Raw genomic sequence first — 26,456 nt, 5'->3', positions numbered from 1 at the left:
AGCTACTGAAAACAAAATTATTCAAGTTCCTGTATTAAAACAGATATTACATGTTTTTCTATGCATCAGTGCTATAACCAATAACACATAAGTGGCTTTAGGCTTGTGCCTTTATTGACATAAAATCACTACATCTTAGTAAGAACAGTCACTTTCTCCTAGTGTTAAAATCACTCCTTATAACCTTTATAAGTTTTTTTTTTTCTTAAAAGAAGAGGAATCATAACATTATAGGAGTTTAAAAAAAAGCATTTCCTAATTCTGAATCACTAAAAACGATGCAGCAAATGATTGTGAATGCTTATCAATTGGTGTGTTGACAGATTAAGCAAAACAAGGACAAGCTGATGCATAATGTATATGCCCAAGTGCCCCTATACAACAACCAGCCAACTCATAAAACCCATCAAGAATGCTCTGAGGATAGCTGTGTTATCATGAGGGACGTCACTTTGAGTGATGTGCTGGAACTCTCAGAATTAAAACTTTTTAGGTATTGTAATATCTTTTTGATGAAATTATACGTGTGATTAATGAAGCCTCACAGGGCATATACTCTATCTTGCCTGGCATCTTGATTAAGAAACTAGAAAGATATGAAGTCAACATACACATTAAACGGATAAAACCCTGCATAATTCATAAGCCTCAAAACACAACTGTAGGCAGGCAATCATCGCTGAGGGTGCTTTAGTAAGTGCATGTGAAATTGTGAGATACATGCACATATCAGAGCTGACTAGAATTGTCCTCCATAGTAAAACCTTACAGACAGGCAGGCTCACTGTTCTTTCTTTCTTTCTCCTACTCCCTGACACAAGGCATCCCAAGTCCTTTTCAATGCAATGAAACAGGACGGGGCAAGAGGGGACTGTTACTTCCCTTCCATCACACCTTGAAATATCCTTTAACCTGATGGTCAGGGCACTTTTCTGAGAGGCAGGGTATCTAATGTGAACTCTTCACCCCAAGAATGGCATTGAATCCATAACCTCACATGTTCCATTTTCTAGCCATGAATCCAGTGTACAAAACAGTCAGTGGCAACAGCCACATTCAGCAAAGGAGTGACCTCTTCTTATTTTCTTGAATACAGCAACTTAGTTAATGGCACCAGGAGAGAACTCTGGTATGTGCACCCTAAGTAGAGGCAGCTGCCTCACTGTAACACAGACCCTCCAGCATTTACATGCCAAAGACAGTAAAGTTTAATATACCGCTTTCCCTTCTGTACTTGCACCTGGCCAGCTGAGGTAATTCCTTGCTCAGGGTCAGACCCAGAAATCTCACACCATGCTCTGGGTTCTGCTTTGGTTCCACACAGGATCCTCCCAGCCGTGACTGAACAGGGCTTGCACCTGAATGGCCAGAAGTGATGCTGAAATCACAAATGTCAGACCAAAGCCACCAGTCTTCTCTTTCTCCATCAAGACCAAATTCTGCTGAACTGTGGTCAGGAAGAGGCTGGATCAGACAGAACTGCTGCAGGGAAGAGGGTTTTGGGAAGGAGGTCTGGAACAGCTGCTCCTCCCAGGTCTGCCCCAAGGGGAGGCAGAAGTTAGTGAAGGAGAGCAGAAGGCAGCCTCCTGATGCCCAGGCCTGCATCCTCAGTACAGCCCGGCCTGCGGCACACACCGATGCCCCAGAGGCTACAGCCTCCCTACGCAGCTCCCTCACGAGCTGTACAGTAACCCGCAACACCCAGGAGGAGTCAATGCTGCTTCACAGCAAAACTCGAGTAGATTGGCCAAGGAAATACACAGTCTGGCAGGGGACATTGCTTTGGAGAGCAGCCACACCCCTGCTCCAACCTCTCCCTCTTCAAACTGCTTTCCTCTACCAAATAAAAACCGGTGCTCGAAGCAAAGGAAAAACAAAGGGGCTCCTGTCAGCTCCTGGGCAGAATAATGCATCAGGGGGCTGCTTCTCCTTACTCTTCCCCCTTCCTACCTCCCAAGCACCTGACACTCTTTTGAAGGTTGCACATTACACTGGCAGCCAGTTGCAGTTCAGCTCAAGTGGTACAATTTCAGGTTACGCTAGAAGCAGCCCCATGACAGGATGTGTAAGACACCGATGCCACACTGCATTGGGAATATGGGATCGGTCGGTGAAACTTTCCTTACTATCACAGCTTACCTGTCATGTGGCTTCCATTTAACCGGTCAAGGCTCACTTTTAAAGTCATCAGGGCTTCCTGTCCCCCCATTTCCATTGCCAGACCGCTCCTAAACCTCAGTGCTCTAGTGATGAGAAACCTTCCGGTAATTTCCACCCTAAACGTGCAGTGTCTGGCCATTTCACACCACTGTTCTTGTGCCAGCACTACCCTTTCCTCCCATGACTTTTCTCCTGCCTCATTATTTGCATCTTCTGCATATTTGTAGACAAAAGTCATATCCCTGCTCAGCTTTGCCTTGCTGGAGGCAAGGCTTTTCTCATTGCAGCTCATAAAACAGGCTCTGTGTTTCCCCAGTCAGCCCAGCAACTCTTTCCTGCAGCTGCCCCAGTTTTAGCATTTCTGCACATATTTCACTTCTGTTTGTACTTCATTCAAATCACGCAGAACATTTCAACGGCACCTCGCAAACTGGCTTTGGTTGTACGTGACAACTGGGAAGATGGAATACTTGAGGCTCAGATGATAAACCCAAGCACATTTAATTCAGCATATGTATTTTTTCAACGGCTCCCGGTTTTCCTAGAGGCATCGCTGCAGATTTTTGCAAGTCTAGAGGTTGCCCTCGGGCGGTTTTGTAAGAGAACAGATTTTACTGGGCACAATGGCAGAAAGCACGATTTCTGTGTTAACGACGCATTCATAACCACTCTTGCACGGTCCTGGGCCCTTACACGAGGCGCCGCAGCCCAGCCCCCCCGCCCCGCCAGCCCCGCGCCCACAGGCCCCCTTCCCGCCCGGTGCCCCCCGCCCCGCCGGAGGGCGGACACGGGACCCCGGGCCCCGGCCCACCGCGCTGTGCCAGCAGCCGCCTCCGAGCCACGCAACGCCCGCGGCGGGACGGCGCCCCTCGTTGCTAGGCCGGCGGCGGGTGATAGGCCGGGTGCCGGTGCCGCCCCTCCTCCGGGGACGGAGCTCTGGCATCGCTTCGGTAGGGAAAGACCGGCGGGCCTAGCCAGCCGCCGCCGGCGGGCCGGGCCGGGCCGCGCCGCTCCGGGCGGGGAGCGCAGCGTACCTGCAGCGGCGCCGGGGCCGGGGGCGCCTCCGCCGGGGCCGGGCCCGCCCCACGCCTGCGCGCCAGGCGGCCGGGAGCTGCTGCGGGCCCGGGCGGGGGGGGATCGGCTCGGCCGCGGCCAGGGGGGCGGCCGCCGCAGAAGCGGGTGTCGCAGCTGCACGGCGCAGGGGATTTGCGCCTGGGTCCCTGCTGGAGGTGGCAGGCTGCAGCCAGTGCAGGGCCTCGCCATCTCAGAACACTATATACCGACCTGGGAGTTCTACATGCCAGTTAAATAATAGGCTTAATAAAGCGTGCACTGAATCTCTGCCACGTTCTGATACCCCATGGGAGGGGGCTCTGACCCGGTGTTGCCCCCGCCCGCTGCCTTCCCCGTCCCTGGGACGGCTGTGTCTAGGCACCCTGGATGAAGCCCATAGGTAACGCAGTAGGCACAGCAGTAAATAACTACATACAGATCAGCTGGAACAGAAACGTGTCGGGCTTATTTGCAGGTTGCAGCATATTTGTGGGGAGCAAGAAGAGGATTCGGGTCACGGCAGGTGCCGTGGCTGCTGGCGAGGCCAGGAGGGCATGGCAGCGCTGTCTGCGCCCAGTGCGGGCACCCTTTCATCTGCCAGGCTGAGAAAGAGCAAATCCCGACAACTGGACGTTGAAGGTAGGAAATTACTCTGCTTTTAGAATGTTTTCTCAGGGACAGCATGGCTGGAGTCTCTCAATCTTTAGTGGTAGTAACAACAGTGTGTTTGTATTATTTTTTATATATATATGATACAGTCATCTAGCAGGACGTGATGGCACCAAACACTGTTCAAACACTGAGCAAAAACCCCAGAGACCACAGAAGGCCAGCATTACGCAAGGGATCAACGTTGCAGAAAACAGTTTTGCATTGTGTAAGTCCACTGTGAAGCCATTTCTAGGGAATTCTTCCCCTTCTGATCCTGCCGTCTCAAAAGGGATAAAGTGCAATTAGAAAAATCAGGGGAAAACAATGGTCATGAAACACACGTCCAGGTTTCTCAGTAAGGACAGATAACACAGATTCTGATTCCTCAGCTGCTAAATCAAATGGGGATATGCGAAGGAACCATGTAAGATTGTGAATGGTGTTGAGAAAGCAAACAGAAATGCTTATTCATATTTATCTTAAGAAAAGAGGCAGAAGACATTGAATAAAATGATTCAGCAGAAGGTTGAAACAAAGAAAAAAAGTGTTTTCTCATACAGGGCAAAATTAGAGTTCACAGGCAGAGGATGATGGTGTAGAGGCCAAAAACATGAGCAAGTTCCAAATGGTTTTAGGATTAATTCATGAACTGATGCTCTGTCAGCCACTGTTACAACTGAAAGGTGCAGATAGAGCCTCTGTCCTAGAAAAAGTTCCTGATCTGGAGGTGTTTCAGTGGAATTATCACCCGTATGTGTTTAGGTATTACATTCCTGCTGTCACTATCTGTTCCCGACTACTGCCAGCAGCACCAGGCCGGGCCGGCAGGGCCCTAGCCCGGCAGGCCCGTTTCTGGTGGTGCGGGGGTGTCTGTGTGTCAGAGTATTACTTGCCAACAGCTATCAAGGTTCTTAAAACATACAATTAATACAATTCAGTATGTCCAAGGAGTTATAAAGAAAATGCAGCTGCTTTTAGGAGGCTAGTGGGTTTGTTTTGTAGATAGTGAGAGTAAAAGCACGAGAGAGGGGGGGAAATAAAAAAGTTGCAGAGACAGGCAGAAGAGCCCGGATAACGCCCTGTCCCGGCCAGTGCCCTCAGCCCACCACAGCCCCCCTGCCCCAGCCCCGAGGGGCACCGGGCAACCACATCAGGGGCTTGGAGGGAGGGCACCTGGGGGCCAAGGCCTGGGCTGTCCCCAGAGAGCCCCTCTCCAGGCGTGAGGGCCACCAGGGAGAGTCAAACGCCCTTCCGACCAGGGTGGGGGTGGGGGTGGGGGTGGGGGTGGGGGTTGCCACCCAGGGGCAGGGGACACCTACAGGATGCAGGGGGAGAGCGGTTTGGGATCGCACAGGGCTTATGGCGGGATGTTCAGGGGAGGAACCCAAGTGGCCACAGGGATGGAGGTGGGTGGTCTGGGAAGGAACTACGTGGGGAAATTGAGGGGTGAGGGTCTACGAGCAGCCGGTTCCCGTGTGAACAGTTGGCTGGTCAGTCCGCCCGCCCGGCCAGGCCCGGCCCCGATGGCCACAGCCCATCCCAGCTCCTTCCCAACCCCCTTCCCAGCCCTGTGCCGGGGCAGGGCTCCCCGCTGTGCGTGGGGGGTGTGGGGGTGTCTCAGCACAGCGGCTGGAGCTGCGGGGCAGGGGCCCGTGTGGCTGCGGGGCAGCGGCTGGAGCAAGGGCGAGTGAGCCGCCATCGCCAGCCAAGCTCAGCGTGGGCCAGCTGGGGAACAGGCAAACGGCCTGGGAGCACGGGGGTCTCCGAGGGTGAGACCGTGGAGTAGCTGGGGACCAGGGGAGTCCTGGCAGCTGCGGCTGGAGTGGGGCTGCAGCCTTGGGGACGGGGATGCCCAGATGCCAGCCTCTGGGCAGACGGGGATCCAGGAGCAGCCACTGGGCAGACTGTGTCTGAGCCCAGCTGCTGGAGGCATCCATGCTGTACGTAGGGAGACAGATCTCTGTGTGTATATATACACACTCACACTATCTCTATGTCTTTATCTGTATCTATATATTCCTGTTGGTGGAGAAGATCATCATACATAAAAGACTAGTGCAGAAATTACTGCACGGATCGTGGTAATACTATGGGCTGTAGGCAACAGTAATAGATTTGAATATACTTGAATACCTATTTTATACTGAATACATTAAGTTAAGTTGCCACGAAGCAATTCCCTTGCCCTGTTCAAGGGCTGAACTTCCTGGCCCAGGGCAACTTTTTCTTTGACTCTTCCACTAGCATCGTCATAAAGGCTTTCCTTTCCATGGCTTTAGATGACATTCTCCTTGCACTAGGTTTTGTGTACTTGGGTGAAGTAATGGGTTTTCCTGAAGTTTTGTGTTAAATTCACATTTGTTAAATAAAATGTGGTTTTTTCTTTGCCAGGATTGTAGACACACTGCTGTGCCTGCTCTGATACAGTCTACACAATCGCCTTTGCTCTCTGCATGTCTCAGGGAACATTCACCTTCTCTTCTCCCTCCCCCTCTCTCTCCCTTCCCCTTCTCTCCTCTCCAATGTGACAATGAGAAAGTCACACCTTGTGTACAAATACCAGACAAGGGACTCTGTCAGAATGAGGAATATACCCAGCACTAGGTATATACCTCCTGTCTGCTTTACTGTGGAGCTGATACTTGCCTCTTTTCTGTCAGTTTTTCTCTCTCTCTTTTTTTTTTTTTTCCTCTGCAGAATTGCAATGAAAGTGTAAGAAAAAGCAGCACACTTGACAGTGCTTGCATGGTTGGAACATTTTTACAAACTGCTTGCAAGCAGTTATAATGATCCGTTTCAGATAGGTTTTGAACACCGGGAGTGTTGTTTGGCATGTATCATGTTCTGAAATGACATTTAGCCTGCCCTTGCAGCATCTTTCATTAACTTTAGACACTACTTTGCCTGTCTTGCAAAAGTGAAAGTCTACCACCTGCCGTCATCCACCCTCCCTTTCACCAGGCTTTGACCTAGATTCTCACACTGCAGAGAAGACTCAAGCTGTTTAAAATGTTATTCATCCACCCAAGACACAAGATTGCCTTTCCTCCCCACAGTTCTGTTTTTCTCCACCATTTTCCAGCTGCAGAGGTATTTAGAGCCATAGAGTCATGGAATCATTTAGGTTGGAAAAGACCTTTAAGATCATTGAGTACAACCATTAATGCAACACTTGCAAAGTTCACCACTGAACCACATCCCTAAGTGCGTGTTTGCGCATAAGAGATTTTCTTACTGTGTAGCACGATGGACAGACCTTGACCATTTCCCTGGGGAGCCTGTTCCAGTGACCAACCACCTTCACAGTGAAGAACCTTTTCCTAATGTCCAGTCTGAACTTCCCCTGATGAAGTTTCATTCCATTCCCTTGTGTCCTATTGCTGGCCACCAGAGAGAGGAGATCAGCACCTCACCCTCCACTGCCTGCCTTGAGGAAGCTGTAGAATTAGAATGCCTTCATAAAAATAGCCATCTTCCTATTGCTAGAAAATACCTGCTGCCCAGTCAGAGTTGTCTATTACAGTTAGAATAGTTTGGTTAAAATATGTAGTAATCAACATTAGAAGACACCTAAAATGTATGCATTCTTGTATAATTTTGGTTAACTATTTAAATATAGAAATTACCTATTTGCTATTAGTCCCACTCATAACAGTTTCAAATATATGTAATGGTTCAAATAGCCTCAGAAATACATTGCTTTGGGGTTCCCTGCCTGTTCCCTGGCTCTGGCCCTTAGTTCCACACATACCCCTTGCTTGCAAAGGTTACACTTCCCCTGGGCCAGGTGAGGAGTGGCTGGCAGGATGACTCCTCAGGCAGGCTACACTGCGGAGAGCCAAGACGTGACCTTGCTCAGAGCTCATGTCCGTCGTGTGTCCTTAGTGCTGTTCCCCACAGAGGCTGTGATAGGTTCAGACCCATGTTTCTCTCCCTCTCCCCATTCTTCCTGGCCAGCATGTGCTGAAGTCAAAGGACCCGTGCCCATGCTCTGAGAAACGCGGGGGAAGAGGAGAGGAGGTGATGTGACACAGGGGGCTCTGTCTGGTCCGTGTGAGGAGGGCAAAGCAGACTCAGCGCGAATATTGTAAAGTTTAACAGGCTCCAAGGGGCATGTTATTGTTCTGCAGTAACTGTTTGGAATTTGCATGGTTACATTAAAGAAAATAACAAGCATCTGATTTCTGAAGGCTTATGCAAGGTCGTTAAATATTCTCTGCACACCTTCACTCCACATGTCATACTGGGTATGAATTCACTGGGGAGGAAAAGTAAAATCTTACGGTGAAAGGCCTCAGAGAAGCAGGCAGTATGCTGTTGCTATACATAAAATGCTTCACACATTTTGGATGTACATATAGGCTTTTAAAAGTGATTGAAATTGTGCTTCTAAAAATTACTGAAATCCTGTAAGACAGCTGTTGTGATTTGCTACCAGCAACCATCCCACTGTTACTCTGCAGAATGGAGATGCAGCAATCCAAGTATCGATTTTATTACACAGGGAAAGATGGTGTAATGTCACCTAGCCAGGGGTGACAAGGCAAACTGCTTCTCGCATCAGAGTTCACCAGAGTGTGTAAAAGCAGGGTGGCCAACCTTCAAATGGGTGGCAGGGCAAGCCAGCAACTTTGCTAGAGGCCTTCCCACCCCGTCTGTGCTTTTAACATGCTGTCCCATGCTGTTACGGCATCTTCCTCTGCACTTACACTGGTCACTATGTGAGGCACGGGTTGGGGACGTGTGCACCACATGGTTGTTCCTTTCACAAGCTTTGTGAAATTCTGGCAGGGAAGCCATCCATTAGTCTCTTGCCAGTCACGACCCCTGCCAGTGAGGACTGGTGTGCAAAGGGCTCCCAGTTCATGCTCCCAGGGTGCTTCCTGCAGCACAGGAGGGATGCAGTTACTCAGGTCCAGAGGGGGGTCCCCTTATGTCTCTCCAGAGGGACACAGTTTTTCCCCCAACTTGGGACCCTGCACGTGCATTTAGGCACTGCAATGAAAGCAAAAGCAGGAATGAAACCCTCTGCCTGGTCTCTGCTCTTTGGACTTCTTTTTAAGGTATGCCTTCCACTCCCGAGTTACCAATTTGTTAAAAATTCTGTTTGTTTGGTTTTCACATTCACTCTTAAGTTTGCCATATGTTAATCAGTGCCTAACGGTGCTGTTCTTCAGGGTCTGGATACCTTAAATGGACCTAAAAGGTAGGAGAAGTATTAACTGTTCAGTTTCCATGGAAGCCCAGATTTTTGTTTTTCTCCTCCCAGATTTGAAATATCAACAAGACTTTCCATAAATAAATTCTGAAAGGAATGATCCTTTTTTCCTCTTTTTTGTATGTACTTTGAAACTGGAGCATAGTGACAGGTCTTTGTAGCTATGAAAAATAGAAGAGTGCCATCATTCGCTGCACAGCACTTGCCACATCGCTGTTTGCAGAGCATTGGTGCAGGGCTAACAACTGTGGACCTTCTGTTGGCAATAGCTGCATACTCCTGCATTTACCCCATTATTTTTACTTTCAAATACTGGAAATTCAGAGACTATTAAAATGGAATCACCTTCACTATAGTGTTTTCTTAGTTTTCTTTCAAACCAAAACCACCTGAAGTCGGTAATAGTACAAACTCTTCAAATGCATTTATTCACGACCAATGAAAATACTGTACAGGGGAAGGCAATGTATTGACACTTACATAGAAGATAACCCTGTTATACATAACATAGAAATGCCTTTCCCCTTCTCATGCCATAGGCATGCCCCAAGCAGAGCACTGAAGAACCTCCCTCTCCAGTAAACTATCCAGTTCTGATGTCACAAAGTGTCAAAATCACCACAAATACCCAATACCTAAACAAAACCCGGCAAAAAAATCCAACAATGTTCCAAGTTAACCAATACCCCAAATCCAGACTCTGGGTGTCCCCATAACAGCACATGGATTACACAACTGTGCACTATGAGTTACAGTACAAATATCCCAGTGGGACTCGTGCCCACGATACCAGTAGCTTAACAACACATTTAATTCAGATATCCCAGTGAGACTCTAACATGCAATCTGATATGACTTATTTGTAAGCAACCTCAGTATTTATGACCAACATCATTAGCATCAAAGATAGCTGTTGTGGAAACTCAACCAGCCAGGGAATCAAAGGGCCTTCCTGAAAATACTCCAGTATGTGCTTGGAGTCGTCACGATTCCTCTGGTCCATCAAGATTCCGGAGGGGTCCCATCTGGGGTGCCAAAATCTGTCACTGAAAATCATAACCTGGAAAACTCTCCAACCCAAATGATAGTTTAGAGAGCCGACAATGGTTTATTGCAGTGCTGGGTGCATGGGGGATTCTTCCTCCCGATGTGCACGCTGAGCTACTCAAGGGTGCACATTACAACAGAGTATTTACATACTGACAGTACATAGCAGTTTTATTGTCATTTATACACAGGATTGGTGTGTAATTATGAGTTTCTTGCTTCTAATGCAGATGAGCGTGCATCCTCGGTGCCACTGAAGCTTTTTACTAACTCCACATACTCCCCAAACAGGGCACTGCTCTCTTTTAGGGGGGCTATTTGAGTCCAAGGTTGCTATCCCCCACTACCATGACTACCTTTGTCCTACTTTCAACTATTTTTCTGTTGATGTCTGTGGATTGCAACAGTATTGACATATTTCCTCCTGCTGCCAGAACTTCCTCGCTTGAAAGCTGCTTTTTGCACTTCTTTTTACATGCCTCAGGTAACAGCACTCTTTCCACTGCCAGCTCTGCTTCCGGACCTTGGGACAACAGAAGGGGCCCGACTCACGCACCCGCAGTGGCTGCTCGACTTCGGAGCGACCACCGATGGCAACGGCCAGGGGACGGATCGTTGTAACCCCTGATGAACGACATTGCCTAGAGAGCAACGATTTCTTAAGCACGCAAATAACGGAATTATGCAAATTAGAGCGTTACCCCCCCCACCACACGCTGGCTCCGTCACGCCTCATAATCAACTACCCGCCGCGGGGGGCAGACGGCAGCACCGCCTGCAAACGCGGCAAAACGGCGGCCGCCACCGCTGGGCCCGCGCGGGGAAGCACCAGCACAAAGGCACACGGAGGCCGGGCTCGAAGCACCCGCGCCCAGGGCCCACACCGGCACCGCCCGGAGCGGCTCCCTCCCGCTGAGGCCCCGCCGCCGGCCTGGAACGGCGAGGGCGTCCGTTCCCGCGCCCTCTGCGGCCGCCTGTCACTGCCCTTCTGTCCGCCGGAGGCCGAACTATCGGCCGGCAGCCCTCCAGAAGCCGGAAGGGCCCGTCAGTCCTCCGGAGGTCGAACTCTATGACCCGGAAGTCCTCCAGGACTACTTCGCTGCTGCCGCCTGGCGAACAAAAGTCGATACTGCAGCCCGAGATCCGCGCATACGCGGTGGCGCCTCCACACTCCGCGCTGCCGCCCGTTAGCAGTGCCATTGCTATCCTGCGCTGCCTGCGGGGTGGTGCCACCGCGCCCGGTCCTGCCTCCCGGTAAGAGACCGCCGCTGCCGTCCCCCGGGCACGTTGCCAGCGGACGGTCGGCACGCGAGCGCGGAACTACAGCGCCGCTACTGCCCGGGAGCAAACGCAGCCTGCGGCGGCTCGCTGCTGCAACGGCGCCGCCCCATCCCCCGCGCCCGGAAACTGCAGGTACGAAACGTCCCCACCCCTCGACGACAGAGAGCTCCGCCCCTCACCGGTATAAACCACGCCCATGTCGGGCGGCAACCCCACAGGTGTTCGGCGGAAAGCCACTCCCTTTTACCACAAGCCCCGCCCACATGCACCGCGTGGCAGCTGGCCCGGTCCCGCGCATGCACATCTGCTGCGCTCGCTTCTGCCGCCTGGCGCACAGGGGTCGGTACTGCAGCCCCGGCCAGAAAGGATCAGCCGGCCGGCGCGGGCAGCCCTGCGCGGGGTCCTGCCGCCGGGCGCCGTTTTCTGCTGCGGGCGGCGCTGCCGTGCGGTGCCGACGTGCGGTGCCGACGTGCGGTGCCGACAGGGCCCGGCCGGCTCCTGCGGGCGGCGTGGGGGCTGCGGCCTTGCTCCAGCGGCGCGGTGGGCGCGGCAGCGAGGGTGAGCCCGCCCGGGAGGGGTCTGGCGGCGGCAGGGGGCCCGGGGGTGGGGACGGGGAGACGGCCCGGGGGGGGGGCGGGCGCGGGCGAGTTTGGAGGGATGGCGGCGGGAGAATCTCTTACAGAGTATGTTCTGGCAGAACTCTGGTTTTTGTCATCTTCACTATGTCACAGATAATTTAAAACACTCATGGTAGTTATTTAGTTTTCAATGTATTTTTCTGAAATTTGCTTAGCTTGCAAACATTGCCTTCTTAGCATTACTTGGTGGGGGAAACTTTTGAATTGTCTGATGGGTACAAAGCTTGGGCTCAGTCCCTCAGACGACATAGTGCTCAATACTGTAGTACATAAGCTCTTGTGATGCGCTGCAGCCAGAGCCCCAAATAAATCATCTTAAAATGCATGAGATTTAAGGAAACTTTAGAAAAGAAATACTCCTATTGCCCCTGCTCCGAATTACAATATTAATTTGAACTTAATCTCCTTTATCCCAAATTACTGACCATTATCATACGGCCAGTCATAAAGTCTTCCCCAGCTTCTTGCTCTCTGAAACTCCCAGTGCCTTGTGCCACACCAACGCATGGAGTCTCCCCCAGGCACACGTAGTATGTGATGTCAGTATTGCTGAAAGTCATCTCTGCAGTTTGATGCCTGTATCACAACGCTAAAGGACCCACAACCAATCTGTGGGTATTCCAGTCTATTGCAATTTGTCATTTGTAGACATGTGAAGTACTTGGCTCTACTAATTTCATTATTTCTTTACAACCACAAAACGTTTTAGAATTAAAATCACCCTAGTTTCATCTCTCGAGGTAAAGCCTTAAAGCAGTCTGCAATTTTAGATGTGAATTTACAAAGAGGTAAAAAGAAATGCATTATTTATTTCTGACTCTAGCCTAAACAGCGTGCTGACTTAGGTTTCATTTCAAATGTGTAATTTGAAAACTTCAGTTTTCACCATTCTGGAACACACTATCAGAAGAAAAGATCTTTGGTCACAAACTCTTAACCCCTTTGTTTTCTATTTAATTTGGTGTACATTCTCCACCCCCACCCCCCTGCCCCAGTCTTTGACAGTGCTGCCTTTTTATGCAGCTGCAGCAGCGAGATGGTGACTTTCAGAAGGACTTTCACCCTTCTGTGGCGCTAGTTAACCCGTGCGGCTCAGCCTTGCAAGACATTAGGAAGCACTAGTTTATTGTACTTAATTGGCATCTTATCAACAGTGTCTAAACAGGATGCATATAGATACTATGAAGGCAGATTTTGCTTGGGTTGCCAGCACTGCATAGCACTAACTTGACTAGCCACTATCATTTCTAGTTGGTCTTGCAGAACTAATTACCAAAAGATACGAGTACAGTTTTTCTTTATCACCATCTATCTTCCATCCCATCTATGTGCATATGAGGCAGGTACATCTGCAAAATTGGTTAGGAACAACGCACCAGCTAGAGCTCGGTGTGGCCTATGAGCTGTAACACAGGAGCTACTGAAGGAGCTTCGGGCATGTTCAAGTGGCAAAATATATTCGGTGCTTAAGACCTGGATTTAGGCACCTGAAGAGCTACATAAACTTTCGGTGTATGCAAAGATATCGGTGTGCGTTCCCCATGTTAGTATCCATTCCCACATCAGTATGTGGTACAGGCTAGATTCCCCTTCCCACACACCTTTACCTTTAGTTATAGCTGTGGGAAGGCTGTGATGATCATTAGAAGTCAAAGTTTATCTGTTTATGACAGGTAATACTGTAGCAAAAGTGATGACAGGTCACAATTCACACAGAGCAATAACAGAGAGAAGGGCAACAAAGGACAAATAAACCAAATTCAAGTAACTAATTAAAATTAACCTCAGTGGAACAGAGTGTGAAGTTAGTGTTTACCTCCCATACAGTAGTACAGCATCTTGTTTTCCAAATGTAATGGTGGTGGTGGTGTTAGTGTTAATTTTTTTTTATGAATTATTTGAATCGAAAGAAATGCCCCATGACAGTAGAAAATGCAGTATAACCACATACACTGCAGCATGTAGACTGCAGACACTGGCCAAAACAGAAACCTTGGCAAAAGTTATCAGAAAATGGAATTCAGAAAAGAGAATTTCACTGTAAAAGTTATCTTGGATGATATTTGAATAGCTCCTCTTCACTGCAACAGGATGTTACAGTAGGCAGCAGGTTCCAGAATAGAATCTGCTGGAGCTGCTCGGGCAAGGACAAAAACTGATCCAAAATTTTGTTTCAGTTACAAGTTTGTTTGATTACTAAATCACATACATGAAATAATGCTACTTTCAAATGGAAAAAATACAGTTAAACGAGGAACCACTTTGAAAAAAATTTGATAGATTAAATTAACACGCAGGAATAGCCAATGCTGAAAATGGTTTAAATGATACTGTGGAAACTTAAGGTGATTGATAATGTTTCTGGGGACAGGAGCTATTTTTCCTTCTTTTATTAAACTTCTTACAGTACCTTTGTGAAGAACAATTTAACAACTGAAGTTTTCTTCCTGTTGCTCACAAATTAAATTCTCATTGTTTTGACATCATGATTTGGTGGCTTTGAAAATGTTCAAAACCTGTTAAATGAGGAATAAATATCCACAGAATTTTCTGTATGGTCTTCAGTAGTGCAGAACAAGAGAAGATGAAAAGTAAGTCTGATCTGAAATGTCTCAACTGAGATGAGTTAGTTTTTAGTGGCCGTTACTTTCTCAAAGGTAAATATAATTAACAAACCTGCACTTAACAAACCTGGTGTAATCAGCAGCAGCGAAGGGATTAAATACACAGGCCACTGAAAACGAGGAACTGAAGCTAGATGCTAAAGCCTACTGAATTATTTGTATTTTAGTGATTTAAAGACTAACTCTAAACAAAAATACTATCAGGTATAAATGAATTATTATTACAAGCAATTATTCTGTAGCAAGACTATTTTCTAGATCATATTTTTGTCACAACGTGAATTAAACAAGAAGCAATTAATATGTACAGGATCATAATTAACTTGGTCTGGAGCCAAATGCTACCAGTGTATGTGTGTAAATAAGGAGCGATTATGTTATACGTCAAAAAAGTGGCTTTTCGGTTCTTGTGATTTAGCAGAGAGAAAAAAAATAATTTACTTTTATTTCTTGGTACTTTAAGACCACGATTTCGATCAAGGGACAGTGGTGATGAAAATGAACCAATTCAGGAACGATTCGTCCGGCTTCATTTTCTGCAGGCTCCTGGAGACCTGACTGTTCAAGAAGGAAAACTCTGCAGAATGGACTGCAAGGCAAGTACCCTGCAAAGGGCAGCAGCAACCTTTCGATAACATCAGCTGACTCAAACCCAAATTAGTTTCTTTTTAAAGTTATTTTACCTATTGGCAGTTTCAGCGACTGTCAGTAGGGTAATTAATCTTACTACTTATGAGTAAGTGGACAATTAAAGCTTGCCTCCCCTCCAATGACAGAGCTTCAGGCAAATCTTCCAGCTCACAGTGAACTGATTTTTAGAAGTCAGCTATGCTGGGGTGTGGGAGGAAGCAGCACCACTTACAAAGACAGTGTGCTTCTCCATTCAAAGTCCTTTTACTACTTGAGTTTTGGTTCCCCATTAAAGTTTCGAACAACATAATCTTGATTTATGACTTTGCCTAATAGAACGAATTAAGGTTTGGATTATTTCTGTTTGCTTTATGCTGATGTATTTGGGAGAAGCTATTTGTTTTCAAGCAGTACCCACAGCAAATGGCACAGCTTTCAGAAGTACAAGACTTGTTCGCACAGACCAAGCATTAACTAGTGCAGGTGGTGCTGTCACTAGGTTAGACTTAAGCGGAGTGGAATGGAACTTAAGAGTTCAGTAATCAGTCAGCTAACATCTTTTTGTCTGCAAGTTTTCCACAAGAAGTTAATCTAGAAAGGAGTATCTTCTTATTCCACCTGAAGAGCAAACAAAAAACCACGGAAGGTGTCACCCTGCCTTTTGTTTTGCAGTGTATGATTATTTAGTTTCTAGCATACCTAAACACTGATCTTTTTTTTTTTCAGTCACACCCCTAAGACACCTTGGAATTCAGGGAGTTGGCCAGAAAGTAAGCAATGAACACAATGTGTAATTCAGGGCAGAATTAGATCTTTAAATCTTGTGGCACACCTGCAGTAGCAAACAGACCCAAACTTCTCTGAAGTAACGAGTCAGGACTCCTCCAGTGCTTCATATGGCTAAGACCATTTCCCATTGTTCTGTGTTTACACTACAGGTTAGTGGATCACCAACCCCAGATTGAAACTGACAACTTAATGGAAGACCGATTTGCCCTGATAGCTCTCATAAGATGTTGGTGCGTGAGAATGGTGTGCACTCCTCGATCATAGAACCAGTCACAGCCAGAGATGCTGGAATTTATACATGCATTGCCAGCAGTCGAGCTGGTGAAAATACATCCAGCCTGGTGCTCATTGTTGCAGGTAACATCTTCACGCCAAGCTTCCACACTGAGCACTGTAAGGATAATGTGAAAAAGAAAATCTAAGTGCCATCAAATGACACGGGTGAAGGGCAGGAGGGGAAAGAAAAGGAAGCCTGGCAGTAGCAGAACTACAATGTCCTTGGAGGCGATACGCTGATGTTCTGCTGTGGGGTAAGTTGGCTGGCGTGTAACCTCTGTGCACGCAGTTAAGGGAGGAGGGCTGTTGTCCTGGGGCACAGCTGAGGCCGCAAGCCAGGCTATTTACTTGAATGTTTTTTTTTTTAATAGCGACTGGTGCAGACCCACACCTACCCATGGGCAGGCTAGTAGGGTACGGTTTGTGTGTTTCACAGCGTATTAGGCTAATGCCATTGCAGCCTCCTGGTAGAGCAGTTCCTTGTGTAGTGAAAAGCCCATCCCTTTATGGAATATGAAGGAGCACTGTTTAACAAGCAGCGTGGAGCCAGTTTATCTAGTCCTTGTGCTTCGCATTTCAGCTCTCTGGGGGAAGGGGGGAGGGGAAACCTCAGCTCTGTTTGTGCTCACTTTTCCCCATTAAAATACTGATGTGATTGTTCTCTTCAGATGAACCAGGGTTGGACTTCGTGGTTACTGGAGACACCACTTCAGTTTCCTGCCACTTAAGATTTTTAACTACTGATTTTTAGCACGTTGCTGAAAGAAAGGCTACATTTTCATAGACTGGTGTCAACGTGACTGCAATCTTTATTTTCACAGCTAAGGAAGTACACAAAGCACCTGTGTTTATCGATTAGCTACAAAACACAGGTGTGACTGAGGGATTCCCAGTGCGACTGGAGTGCTGAACCTCGGGAGAGCCATCTCCTCAGATATTTTGGAAGAAAGAGAACGAGTCACTTACATACAATGCTGACCAAGTGAGGTTAGACTGACTTGGAATAATCTCCCTATGTGTAACATCAATGACTATTTATCCTGTACCACAAATGAAAACCTAGAAGGTCATGAGAATGCTTTGTGTGAACAGCATCTCATAAACTGTAATAAGTTATTGTAATAATTTATTCAAACTTGCAGCCAGTCTGGTGGTTGAGCCAGAATTAAAATGCTAGTTCTGTTTTCCATCCTTGGATTTAAAACAACTATCTTTGCACTTAGAGAGCAAGTGGAGAAGTATTTTTTTCTCTTCCAGAACGAAGACTTAAAGATATTTACTGTTGAAAACTTGGGCTGCTAAGTAAAGCTATCTGCTTCTCAGCAGAAAACTTGCTTCATAACTCTGCTGTGTAGTTAAGCAACTAAGATTCAATATTTTATATTCTAAGATCTACAAACATGTCTTCAATATTTGAAGGAATGTTTAAAAGCAAACTGATGATATATTGCAAGAAAAGGAACTTGTTACTGATACGATACTGTAATAAATTATTGCTGTCTTTCTGAGTAACTAAGAGTAGTTCAGTACCTCATTCCTCAAGTTTTTTATCCTTTCCCCAAAAAGTCTGGGTAAATTCTAGCCTCCCTGCTACTTAAATCAGATTTCCAGATGTCTTAATCTGTAACTGTGAAAGAGAAGTTACTTTATGCATTTTTGCTGCTTACTTTTCAGTACAGGATATTAAACTGTTGATTGTCAAGCATACTCAAGGTTTTCTACTCCACTTGCTAATTTCAGAGGAAGTTCCATAGTAATTGAAAATCAATTTTTTTTTAAATTATATTTTTATCATATAGTCAAAAAGACTATAATCAACCTGTAACTAGGACTGGGTCAGTTTATAATGACATTTTAAAACAGTCTACACTGTTTTGCAGTTTAAATAGTAATTTTCTACTTTTCTTTTGTTTAGCATGCACCAGGATAACTATGGCTATGTCTGCCTGTTTATTCAAGGGAGTGCCAAGGAGGATGCTGGCTGGTACACTGTTTCAGCTAAGAATGAGGCTGGGATTGTGTCTTGCACTGCCAGGTTGGATGTTTATAGTAAGTGACTTCCCTTTTCATCATCACACTAATACCCCTAAAGGCAACAGTTCTGTAAATTTCAGTTTGTTCGCAGAATGGTTTACCATTGGTCTCTCTCTTTTGTTTATAGTTTCTCCCCAATAGTAAAGATCCACATCAAGACAACAAGTGCTCTGTCAAAGTACATGTCACCAACTTTCAGATACCTAAAGCAAAACAAACATGCATGCTTTCTGTTTTTTTGCTTAGTATATTAAATATAGCTAGTTAACATCAGGTAACGGCATGATGACATTATTTTTGTGGATCGTTATTACTGTTGCTGTGCTAGCACTTCCCTAACCTTTTGTATTCTTTTGTACGTTGGTCTGTAATACAGCTGTGACAGCTACCAGAAGTGTAGTAGATGTTTTTATGGCTTTCTGCTTAATTATTTTCAGTTTGTTCCAAAGCAGCTCCTTAAATAGTGAATGTTTTCTTAAACCAAAATCTCTTGCCGTTCTTCTCGTAACAAATTAAGGGGGGTAAGGGGAGAGATGGGAATGATAAAGGATGGTTTCTGGAGGGGTGGGAGTAGTGCGACTTGTGAGTTAGACTTGTACGCTGAGTAACGCTGAGCCAAAGGGTGGCGATGGCAATCAGACTATTTCCTTTCATATACAACAAATTACAGTCACAGGCCTGTTCAAGGGTTATGTGAGTGCATGAAAACAACCCGCTTGCTGTTGCCCTTCTCAGTGACACAAGGAAAGGTAGAAAGCAATGCCAAAAAGGCAAAGTAATGAACACAGACACTGTTGTTTTTCCTTACACATTTGAAGGTGAAACTAGATGCTGAGGAGAAAAACGCAAAACACTGAGAAATGAAACAAACTTAGCATTGATATAATGGTTTTCCACTGCTCGGAAATTACTATTACCTTTACAAAGGGTTGATGGTGCGTCTGGCCATGCTTTGTTGCATTGCTCAAGATGGCTAACATTTTTTTCTTCCTTTTTAATCTGTAGCTCAGTGACAACAACCACCTCAGACAACCAAGCCAAAGAAGGTGGGGCCTTCAGCCAGCCGATACGCTGCACTTTGTGACCAAGGACTAGACATCAAAGCAGCTTTCCAGCCTGAAGCAAATCCAGTCCGCCCGACAATGCAGTCTGGCTTGGTAGCGAGTGATGATCTGTAGATTCAACTGCTGCTTCCATCGTTTTCTTTCAAAGCAGAAACACTGAAAGCCATTGCCTTGACCAATGATACTCCTATGTCACTTTATGCAAAGGCAGACACCTTCAAGTACAAAAGATAAACAACAAACACAATAACCATATATTCCTTATTCATTATACCACATTAAAAGAATAGGTAGATTATTAACAGAAATGTACACACTACACAACAAATCACATTCACCGGTTCCTTATACCTAAGTTGCTTCAGCCCTTACGAACAGCCCTCTTCATAAAGGCCAAGATACATCAGAGAGACAGATTTTTCGGGAGAGAGCACTGTTTATCACTACATGCCTTCATAAGCAGTAAGTAGACGCTACACAACCTTAATGGTGCAAGATGTTTTACTTGAGGCCGTTAGATCGCAAAGAAAATTAGAATGTATTGTTATCTATACTTCTGAAGTGGCAACGCATTCTGATAGCTGCAGTGAACAAGTGCAGTACTGTAAGAATAAAACAGGAAGGGACAAGGAAGAGAAACGTAAGCAAATGCTGTATCTCTGCAAAGTGCCTTCTATTCTACAATGAAAAATATCTTGCTTTATATGCTGTTAGTATGGACAACTCTATACAGGAACATCAACATGGTAATTTTAAATTCATTTGTATTTTTCCTTTTTGCCATCGACGAGGAGGCTTGCTTACAAACATACAGCAAAGACTGTTTAAGCATAAGTAATTTAACCTTTTCAGCATAATGAAGAAAAAAAGAGCTGACATGTAATAACAGTCTATTCCAGACTATAAATATTGGTAACTAGACAGGAAAAAAATGCCGACAGTATGAACCACTGCAGTAGGTTACAGTGGGAAGGGTACAGGGCAAGAGGTTGAAATGCTCTATGGATTTCCTGTAACCTCCTAATGCTCCCATTCAAGAATCTTGAATTCTAAGGTGAGCTGAAAACTAGGAGGTGTACATGTGGAACGTCTGACTGCTTAAAGCTTGTGTAATGTGTATGAGGATTTTAGGAAACATACAGTAATTGAAAAATAGGTTGAGACTGCATTATAAATTTAAATTAGAAGTATACACCACAGGTGATAAGCTTGCAGATCTGAGGAGGTAGAAAAAGAAGATTGACGCAAACATCATCAAATTTGTGCCTTTTTTTTTTTCTTTTTTTCCTTAACATAGCACATGTCTCTGGTAGGTTTTGGGGTTGTTTTTTTCTTCTCCTGACTGTAGGCAATGACGGCTCTTTTAAGGGGTAGAGTCTGTGCGGCCATAGATGAAAAGCCTGAAGGCTACTTTCAGAATGCAAGGCAAATCCACATCAAACTAGACCCCCACCTAAGTCAGACCTGACTAGGTAGTTTTAAATTAGAACCAAATGGATTTCAGAATTCAGAAGAATTACTAGGCATGACAAGAAAAAAGAGCATTTGATGGTACCAGCTACAACACTTTGTTATGAAAAGAAAACACTGTATTCCTTATATGAAGCACGTATATGGTACCTTTCATTATTTATAATGAAAGTGTGGCAATCTTTTATCTTGGTTCAGTTATTCAGAAGTCCTGTACTTAGGTTGATTTTTTTATTTTGTAATTGTGTACACCATACATTGCATTACTGCTATACATGTATTGCTTTGTAAGTACACAAAGTTTGTTTTTTTTTTTTTTAGTGACTAATAAACTTAAGGTAGTACTATTCTGGTGCAGGATGTGACCAGGTATGGAGATTGTTAATCTAGATTAATGTCACAGTCTGTCATCTGGGAATAATCTGATACTATTCTAAAAGTATGTCAAATCATTTGCCAAATTTTTCTTGACTGTGACATGCTAATTTACTTTTTTGTTTAGCTTCACTAGCATTATTTTGCCACCTTTTAATTGTATTTATAAAAAAATGTATTATCATTACTTGGGATTGTTGTGCTGACATAATGGGGGTTTAACATCAATAAATATTACACCAATAGAAAGTTTTCCTTCTGGTAAAGACTTGACTGTTTCTGTACAAGCACGCAAGTGTAAGATGTAGAAATTTTAAGTATTATGAATACAGATGAAATGAGGGCTATAGGCAGTATCTAGAAATAACTACAATTTATCAGAATATTCTGCTTCTGACCCAGAATCTCATTCAAACAAAACGGAGGAACATGGCCCGTAAGTTCTGAGAAACTTCTGCCAATTAAAAGTACTTGAAGATGCTTTTTTAAAATAGGTTAGAAAACATGCAGGTCGATTTTCCATGTCTAGTAATCGCAATATGACATCACAACCGACTAAGTAAAAGGCATGGTCGAAGTGCTGTTAAATTCATTTAAGAACAGTCTTCTAACAAGGCAGTATCAAAATTTGAAATGTTAAACTTTACAAGTAAAGTCCTGCATGTTACCTAGCTTCTCCTTTCCCTTCAGTGCAAAGACACGAGGAAAGGTGCAAGATAATTTTTCTTTTAGGTTTACTTTTCAAGTGTTGATTACTACAAAGAGAATTATCTCAGCAATTAAGTGAGTACTGACATTAATGGTGATACTGCAACTGAATCAATGGAGTTCTGTCTGTGTACAGTAAATTTGTCTTCGGCTTAGAGACTAAAAAACTGACTGCTCTTGTGAGCTGGCTTAAGATGAGGTCATCATCACTTTTGCCTCTGTATTTAAGTACAGACACACACTAAGTAGTAAATCATCTCTAACCAGCAACGTTGTTTTTATGAAAACATTCAGCTGTGCTGTGGGTTTACAAATTCAGAGACAGAAGCGTGGCACAAGAAAATTACATACTTTCAAGCCAAAAAGTCTGACGTTCTTGGAAGTGTCAAAGTAATTTTCAGAAGTTTAATCTCCCTCCAAAGACAGACAGTATGACCTGAAAGTGTACTTTACTTTTATCATTTTGTAGGACTAAAACAAGGAGTCCTGACTTTTTGCAAGACTTCAGGTTTGGCTATGGGAAGACTTCAAATTCTTTAGGAAGCTGATCAGCCCAAGTGTATTCAAAGCAATCAAAGACTCAATGCAGCTACATTCAGGATGATGACAGAAACCTCTGTCAAGAGTGTCAATAGTGAGGTGCAAAATTCCACACCCATGAAGGTTTGTTCAGCTGGTGGTATACCTTAACACACAATGCCTTTATCCTGCAACTTCACAACAGCAACAATTACTTAACACACCCCTTCCCTCCCCCCCCCCCCCCCATCACCACCAACTGGGGATCAAAACAAGAGTCCAGTTTGAAACCCTGGCTCATAAAATCATAGTTTCTTTCTGTATGGCCACTTTCAAAGGCCCTTTTAATTCCCTTAGGTTGTATGGTAATAAATGCCTTGATTCCCCACATATGGATGACACTACTTCCTTATCTCTGCAAGCAGCCCAAACGGATTTAATAGGTAGAGTACTTCATGAGATCGTATTATCCATCGTGTCATGATGCTGCGGGTATCGGCTGTACAGCCCGGCTGCCAAACCCACGCTGTCATACAGATCAATTAATGCATGGACTGGAAACGCCTGCTCAGATTATGTGCGCTGACAACAGACCCTTCACTGCCTCACAATTCAGATGTACATCCACAGGGCAGAACTGGCTGACATTTAGCTCATTCTCCTGAGCTGGTGGAAAGAAAAAGCCCTCCCCCTGCAGAGTTTTCCCCTTTGAACAGAACCATGAGCACGTAAGACACATCAGGCAGATTAAAACACAGACCCTGCCCCAAGAAATTTACAATCTACTCCAGACAGCACACAGTATTCTTTACCACGTGTTAAAGCTTGCAACTCAAAATCAGAATTAAGCCACAATCTCTTCACAGAAGTAATTAATACATAGATTAATCTCATACGGCACTGAATCTCTAATAAAAATGTTGGTATTTGCAACACAACGCTTAACTCATGCTTAGAGCAAAAAAGCCAGGCTACCAGCAACAGTACCTGCACAGCAATGACTTCAGCAGCTATAGAGAGGAGAACTGATGAATGAACTTCAGTCTAACACCAGCAGGAAAGAGAATTTTTTTGCTTTAGGAAGCAACTGCAGTACAACAGGTAAACCCTGGGGAAGGGCCAAGTCTTGCAGCTGCTGTCACTTCCTAGTTCTGAAGTAGCCTAAGTGGTTCAGCAACAGCTGCAGAACAAGAAAGGAGAGAAAAATAATACCACATGGCCACTACTCAAAACGATTACATCATTTACAGCAGGAGCTCTACAAATCTCATTACATTTAATGGATTAGGATGTTTTATTTTGCCTCAAACTGTTCTGTTCAACACACAATGCAACACCTTGTCAGGCTTTTTCTGGCCGACTCGGCCCAGACATCACGGAGTATTTCTACAAAGATGTAAGGGTCCAAAAAGACATTGCCAAGGACAGGACCTTTCCAAGCTACTGCAAAAGCTGTTGAAAATACCTTGTAAGGTAAGATTTCCCACACAACAGGCAAGACACCTCTATTCCACTGCAGATTAAGAACTAGTGGATTTTGGAGATGGCTCCTACTTGCAACGTTTGTCTCAGCAACTGCAGGAAAGGGCATGTCTAAAAGAAAACCTGTTTACCACACTATTCTGTAGTATAATGCACAATTCTGTCTTACTAACATACTAACTCACTTCTTCCTACAATACTTCAGAATCAGATTCACTGAATATTTTCATAATATACTGCTAATCTACAATGTTTCACTTGTCTTAAATTCTGTATTAACTTCAGCTGTACAATCTTTGATCATTTACTAATTCATGTTTAATAATGTGTAATAAATGAAAACCTAAAATCAAATTTAATTCTTCTATCAGCACAATTGCTGGTAAATTCAAAGACCTTGAACTGTATGTGAATGATGTCATTTCAGGTAAGGTACAGCAGCAGCTTTCAACAGTTTCAGTTTGTAAAGTTCCAGATCCACTTTCCACTACGAGAAAAAGTATAATTACATAATGGAGATTTTCAAAATCTAAAATAGGCTGTTAGTTGTTTCCTCAGTGCCCTGTATACAAAAAGCGTAACATGGTTAAAAATCTTAATAGAAAGAATGAAGTAATTTAAAATTATTTTTAAGCTTTTTCTGAGCAGCAAATCCATTACACAACCAATACCATAAAAGCAGAACAAAATTTTCATTTGTGATTATTAGTGTTTTCTTGCAACATGTAATAACGGTTATAAGAAAAGGCACTGCTACTGCTGTCATTCTAAAAAAATTAATTTCAGACCAGCCTATACATCCTAAGAATGGGGTGTCACAAGTGTTTCCAATCACTGACTCCAAGGACTAAGATGTCAGTAACCAAGACTAAGGTGAAGCAAAAGGATCACAGCACCTTAAGTGGGGAAAATGCTGATGATCAGTGCATCTCCACTGCCCTCATATAAGAGTTCAGAGTTGTCTTGGCTGCTTTTGGCAGACGTCAAGTCAAAATTCGGAACTGATCTCCCAGTAAGTGTGGCTGAGCTCAATTGTGGAAATCAGAGAAAGGTGATATTACAAAGCATTAATTAGCAGTTATTACAGCAGAACTATACTTCCTAATTACAAAGGATAATACAGCAAGGGGAGCTCAAATCGGTTGTCCTTTTTAGAGGCAAAGGTAAGTTTATTACTTTGGCAATGCAAGTGCCTGTTAATGGGCAGCTTCAGCTGCATACATTAGAATAGATAATTTCTTACCAACAAAATTCACGTCACATATTATAGTCTAGTATACTTGGTTCTCCCCCATATGGAAAGGCACTACCGTAATTAATCAATGAGAGATACAGGCTCGTGACAAGCATTACGGGAAGCCAGATAATACAGCATTAGGAAGAAAGGTGCCACAGTGCTAACAGAAACAAAGATTTTACAGAAAACTTAGTAAACGGCTTTGCAAAACCATGTAAGTAAATCAACCTCACTAATCTAATCTTTACAGATCACCTGAATATGGCTTCACTGTGTAGCTGAAAGCTTAGCATGACTTGACTCCGGTGTCCAGGAATTTCTGGTAAACTACAAATCTACAAGTGCTCTCTGCTCTATAAGCCTTTCAACAAAAGAGCTACAAGAACCTGCAGAGCATGGGTGCAGTTCCAGTCTACTGCTGGCAGAGCCGTCTCACCATCAAAAATCATATATGCACACTAAAGGCATCTGTACAAAACACACACAATGTCTATATGGCTTCTTTTCTCTAGGGCTGCAGTAAGTTTTCAGTAGAAATGTACCAACTGCCTGAAAAAATAGCATCAAAAGTCAGACCGACAGCAGCAGAATTAAAACACTGTAACTTAAAGAGATTTTGACAGGTCTTCAACATACAGGCAGAGATCCATTTATAACACAGCCTTCAACATGTAATTGTTGTGCACTCTTAGTCCATTTAGCATCAGAAGTACAGTGCTGGAAGCCCTGCAAATTAGAACTCACAAAACATCAAACTGCTTCACTAACACATACTTCAGCAATACCGTACCATCAGTGTGCAGTTGTTTCTAAAAAACCTTCAAAATAATGCAGTAATTTCAAACTCATCAATATATGACACATGCAAAGCCACCTCCGCAGTGTCAGTCAGCAGGCTGGGAAATACTGACACCCACGCAAGCTCTGTCTGCTCAGACAGTGTGAGCTCAGTGACATCTGCCCCCCCCTCCACTGACATTATCCTAACGTGTATAATGGCACCAGGTAAGATTTGGTGGCTTTTACTTGTATGTTGTCTCAGCACATTTGACATCATTGTACCCAAACTGGCAATTTTTAACCAAATCTCCAAGTAGCCAAAGCAATTTTAGTTTTAACACCTGTGACAGGAAGATTCATTTTCATTTCAGACTATGAGATTATAATGGTGAAGTACACGAAGGAATCAAAGAAGAAAAA

The 26,456-nt window shown here is 44.7% G+C and overlaps 1 protein-coding gene, 1 long non-coding RNA gene and 1 pseudogene across 5 annotated transcripts in view; 2 read left to right on the top strand and 1 right to left on the bottom strand.

Moving 5' to 3' along the window:
• Nucleotides 1-3,245, bottom strand: part of LOC121086060 (meiosis 1 associated protein) — a 37,638-nt gene extending 34,393 nt beyond the window's left edge. For all 4 annotated transcript variants that reach the window (XM_040589249.1, XM_040589240.1, XM_040589258.1 and 1 more), the window contains exon 1: nucleotides 3,195-3,245. The gene's annotated coding sequence lies outside the window, so the exon portion shown is untranslated. The remainder of the gene's footprint in view (nucleotides 1-3,194) is intronic.
• On the top strand, nucleotides 3,237-9,497 carry LOC121086097. Its single transcript, XR_005827282.1, has 3 exons — nucleotides 3,237-3,613; nucleotides 3,689-3,852; nucleotides 6,562-9,497. It is a non-coding gene; the product is annotated as an uncharacterized LOC121086097 (long non-coding RNA).
• A 2,051-nt stretch (nucleotides 9,498-11,548) lies between these two features.
• On the top strand, nucleotides 11,549-20,974 carry LOC121086076 (annotated as a pseudogene).
• Nucleotides 20,975-26,456: the final 5,482 nt, after the last annotated feature.

The sequence above is a fragment of the Falco naumanni genome, chromosome 1 (genome assembly GCF_017639655.2).
Source record: "Falco naumanni isolate bFalNau1 chromosome 1, bFalNau1.pat, whole genome shotgun sequence".
In the NCBI taxonomy this organism is placed as follows: Eukaryota; Metazoa; Chordata; class Aves; order Falconiformes; family Falconidae; genus Falco; species Falco naumanni.
The sequence above is the reverse complement of the archived record's forward strand: the minus strand, read 5'-3'. Positions and strand labels throughout refer to the sequence as shown.